Raw genomic sequence first — 4,441 nt, 5'->3', positions numbered from 1 at the left:
CCATAAATAGTGAAGAAATCGAATCAGTTATCAAAATCTCCCAACAAATAAAAGCCTGGGACCTGATGGCTTTCCAGGGGAATTCTACCAGACATTTAAAACAGAATTAATACCAATTCTTCTCAAGCTATTCCAAAAAATAGACATTGAAGGAAAACTTCCATACTCATTTTATGAAGCCAGCATCACTCTGATTCTCAAGCCAGACACAGATCCAGCAAAAAAAGACAACTACAGAGGGAGGAGGCAAAATGGTGGAGAAGTAGGGAGCACCGTACATTTCACCTGCACTCATCTCTCAAGCAGAGAAGGCCTGAAGTTGTAGGACACTGAGCCACAGGAGTTTGGGAAGAGAAAGAGACAGTACACTGGGAAGGAAACCTCATAAGTGCGTGAGTGCTAACTGGAGAAGATAAAAGCGGGACGGGACCCAGAGATACGGAGGGAGAGAAGGGAACCCGGCTTGCATGCAGCTGTGATGAGTGATAAACCGGCGAGTGGTGGCGAGCTGCAACGAGTCCAGAGGAAGGAAAGAAAAGCTGAGATTGCTCAAAGAACCGTCCCTGGAGAAGAGGAAAAAAAAACAAAAACAAAAAAAACCTCCGCTTGGAAAGAGAGCGAATCTTAGCTCTGGCGGGGGTGCTTACTTTAAACTAAGTGCCCTTGTCCCAGAAGGCGCCAGGAAAAGCTGAACTACCATGCGCCCGGCACCATCCATGGCGGCGGCCGCCCGGTGAACCGGCAGCAACGCCTGCAGAGGCGGTACCCGTGCCAGGTGAAGCAGCAGTGGCGCGCGACATTGGCCCACTAAAGTGGCAGCAGCTGCGACCCGGTGAACTGGCGCCGGCACGTGGTGAAGCAGCGGCTGCTTGAGCGAAAGTTGCCTGCTGAAGCGGCAGCAACAGTAAAGCGGTTGCAGCGGGGTGAGGCGAAGCGGACTCTGCGGACCTGAAGTTTCTACGTTCACCAAATGCACTCGGGTTGTATCGCTGCTTGACCCTGGCGGATCTGAGGCTGCGACACTTCCCCAACCCTCCACTCAACCCCCGGCAACACGGAAGCAGCGACCAGCGGAACTGTTAATGGCGGTATAACAAAGCCTCTCAGGAGTAATCAGACTAGATAGTTTCTCTGGATAACACCACCGTCTTTCTCTTATCTCTCCAACCATATTCCACCCTTTAGCTCTTTGAAAGAAGCTTCTTACCCCTTCTGCCTCCTCATTCTATTTACAATTTTCCCTCATCCCCGCCTTCTCTTCTCTCTCTCTATGCTCTTCAACCAGCACTGCATACACCCGGCTATTTAATTGTAGCTGGGAAATCTGGTTATATGCTTTAAACCGATCTTTGTCTATCGGTTTTCTTCTTTCTTCCTTTGCTTTTCTTCTTTTTGACTTTTTTATGTATTTTATTATCATTCGCCTTCCCTCCGTCTTTTCTCGTTACTTTTTAGTTTTCCCTCTCATTAGTGTGAATGTTGGATTTGTCTCTGCGTTTGTGTCCCTCTGTTCCCTGTGTGGTTGTATGTTTTCTTCTCCAGGGTTACCTCAAAAAACAAGACAAAGTACATGTGGTGGAGAGTCCCAAATACCACTACGAGTAGGAAAATAAAATGACCAAGGTCTCAACAAGAGAGACCAAGAGATACCATTTAAAGAACACTTGCTGAAAGGATAGGTCCTGGACAATCAAAGAGTCTTCTTGGATATAGCAGTGCTCACAGGTGCAGAGCATAACAAGTCTTTAACTTTAACAAGAGACAGAAAGCTAATCAAAATGACGAAACGAAAGAGCTCTCCTCCAAAGAAATTCCAAGAAGAATTGACAGCTAGTGTACTGCTCAAAACAGATATAAGCAGCATAACTGAACAAGGTTTTAGAACAATAATCGTAAAATTAATCAGTGGGGTTGCAAAAAGCATAGAGGACCTCAAAGAAACTATGACTACAAACAACTTGGAGAACAAAAATAGGCATGATGAATTAAAAAATGCGATAAATGAAATACATAATAAACTGGAGGTGTCCAATGCACAGATTGAAGAGGAAGAAATGAGAATAAGTGATTGAGAAGACACCATGATAGGAAAACAAGAAGCTGACAAAAAAAGAGACAAACTGATCCAGGAACAGGTAAGAAGAGTTCGAGAGCTCAGCGATACAGTCAAACGGAACAATATCCGTATCATAGGAATTCCAGAAGAGGAAGACAGAGGGAAAGGTGCTGAAGGAGTCCTGGAACAAATTATAGCAGAGAACTTCTCCAACCTGGGGAAGGAAGTAAACGTTGAAATACAAGAGGCACAGAGGACTCCTCTCAGACGTAATTTGAATCGATCTTCTGCATGACATATCATAGTGAAAATGGCAAAATATAAGGACAAAGAGAGAATTTTGAAAGCAATTAGGGAGAAAAGGGCCCTAACATACAAATGAAAACCTATCAGAGTGGTGACAGACCTATCTACTGAAACTTGGCAGGCCAGAAAGGAAAGGCAGGAGATCTTCAATGTGATGAAAAGAAAAAATATGCAGCCAAGAATCCTCTATCCAGCAAGCCTGTCATTCAGAATAGAAGGAGAGATAAAAGCCTTTCCAAATAAATAAAAATGGAAAGAATTTTTCACCACTAAGCCAGTCCTACAACAAATACTGAGGGGGGGTCTCTGAGGGAAGTATTGCAAGGAACGAAGACACCAGAGACACGACCACAAGCATGAATCCCACAAAGGACACAATGACTCTAAACCCACATATTTCAATAAAAACACTGAATGTAAATGGGCTGAATGCTCCAATTAAAAGACATAGGGTAGCAGAATGGATAAAAAAAAAAATCCATCTATTTGCTGTCTACAAGAAACACATTTTAGATTGGAAGATACCTTCAGATTAAAAGTAAGGGGATGGAGAAATATTTATCATGCTATGGGATGTCAAAAGAAAGCCGGAGTAGCGATACTTATATCGGACAAACTGGATTTTAAATTAAAGAAAATACCAAGGTATGAAGAACGGCATTAAATAATAACTCCAGGGTCCATCCATCAGGAAGAACTAACAATTATAAATGTCTACGCACCGAATATGGGAGCACCTAAATATTTAAAACAATTAATCACAAAGAGAAACAACCTTATAGATAAGAATGTACTAATAGCAGGGGACTTTAATACTCCGCTTACAGCAATGGATAGATCAACCAGACAGAAAATCACTAAAGAAACAATAGACTTGAATGACACAATGGACCAGATGGATCTGACAAGACAGATTTAGAACTTTACATCCTGAGGCCAAGGAATTCACTTTCTTCTCACGTGCACATGGCACATTCTCAAAGTTAGATCACATACTGGGATATAAAGCAGCCCTCAATAAATATAAAAGAATTGATCATAGCGTGCACACTTTCACATCATAATGCTTTGAAACTTGAAATCAATCAAAGGAAGAAGTCTGGAAAACCTCCAAAAACATGGAAGTTAAAGAACACCCTACTAAAGAATGAATGGGGCAATCAGGCAATTAGAGAAGAAATTTAAAAATATATGGAAACAAATGAAAATGAAAACACAACAATCCAAACTCTATGGAATGCGGCAAAGGCAGTCCTTAGAGAAAAGTACATTGCACTCCAGGCCTAGTTCAAGAAATTAGAAAAAGCGCAAGTGCAAAATCTAACAACTCGCCTAAAGGAACTAGAGGCAGAACAACAAGAGCACCCCAAACCCAGTAGAAGACGACAAACAGTAAAAATCAGAGCAGAAATAAACAACATAGAGACCAAAGAAACAATTGAACAGATCCATGAAACCAAGAGTTGGTTTTTTGAAAAAGTAAACAAAATTGACAAACCTGTAGCCAGGCTTCTCGAAAAGAAAAGACAGAGCACCCAAACAGACAAAATCATGAATGAAAATGGACGTATTACAACGAACCCCTCAGAAATACAAGCCAATCATCAGGGAATACTACGAAAAATTATATGTCAACAAAATGGACAACTTAGAAGAAATGGACAAATTCCTAAACACATACTCACTAGCAAAATTCACACGGGAAGAGATAGGAAATCTGAACAGACACATGATTAGTGAAGAAATCGAATCAGTGATCAAAAATCTCCCAACAAATAAAAGCCCTGGACCTGATGGCTTCCCTGGGGAATTCTACCAGACGTTTAAAACAGAATTAATCCCAATTCTTCTCAAGCTATTCCAAAAAATAGAAATCGAAGGAAAACTCCCGGACTCATTTTATGAAGCCAGCATCACTCTGATTCCCAAGCCAGACAGAGATCCAGCAAAAAAAGAGAACTACAGGCCAATATCCTTGATGAATACGGATGCAAAAATTCTCAACAAGATCCTTGCAAATCGAATCCAGCAGCATATCAAAAGAATCATCCACCAAGATCAAGTGGGATTCATTCCTGG

Source organism: Hyaena hyaena, unplaced genomic scaffold, assembly GCF_003009895.1.
Source record: "Hyaena hyaena isolate Hyena2069 unplaced genomic scaffold, ASM300989v1 scaffold_1578, whole genome shotgun sequence".
In the NCBI taxonomy this organism is placed as follows: Eukaryota; Metazoa; Chordata; class Mammalia; order Carnivora; family Hyaenidae; genus Hyaena; species Hyaena hyaena.
This window is presented reverse-complemented; position numbering follows the sequence as displayed.